The 312-nt window shown below is 60.6% G+C and overlaps 1 pseudogene; it reads left to right on the forward strand.

Moving 5' to 3' along the window:
* Position 1: 1 nt before the first annotated feature.
* Positions 2 to 307, forward strand: LOC116083283 (annotated as a pseudogene).
* Positions 308 to 312: the final 5 nt, after the last annotated feature.

Raw genomic sequence — 312 nt, forward strand, 5'->3', positions numbered from 1 at the left:
CATGCAGCACCTGATTGCCCGAGAGGCAGAGGCTGCCATCTACCACTTGCAGCTATTCGAGGAACTCCACCGCCTGGCGCTCATTACCAGCGACCCCACAGAAGCTACCGCCGTGGGCGCCGTGGAGGCCTCCTTCAAGTGCTGCAGTGGGGCCATTATCGTGCTCACCAAGTCGGGCAGGAGTGCTCACCAAGTGGCCAGGTACCGCCCTCGGGCTCCTATCATTGCTGTGACTCGCAATCCTCAGACTGCTCGCCAGGCCCATCTGTACCGCGGCATCTTCCCTGTGCTGTGTAAGGATGCTGTACTGAA

This window comes from Mastomys coucha, unplaced genomic scaffold, assembly GCF_008632895.1.
Source record: "Mastomys coucha isolate ucsf_1 unplaced genomic scaffold, UCSF_Mcou_1 pScaffold8, whole genome shotgun sequence".
Taxonomy (NCBI): domain Eukaryota; kingdom Metazoa; phylum Chordata; class Mammalia; order Rodentia; family Muridae; genus Mastomys; species Mastomys coucha.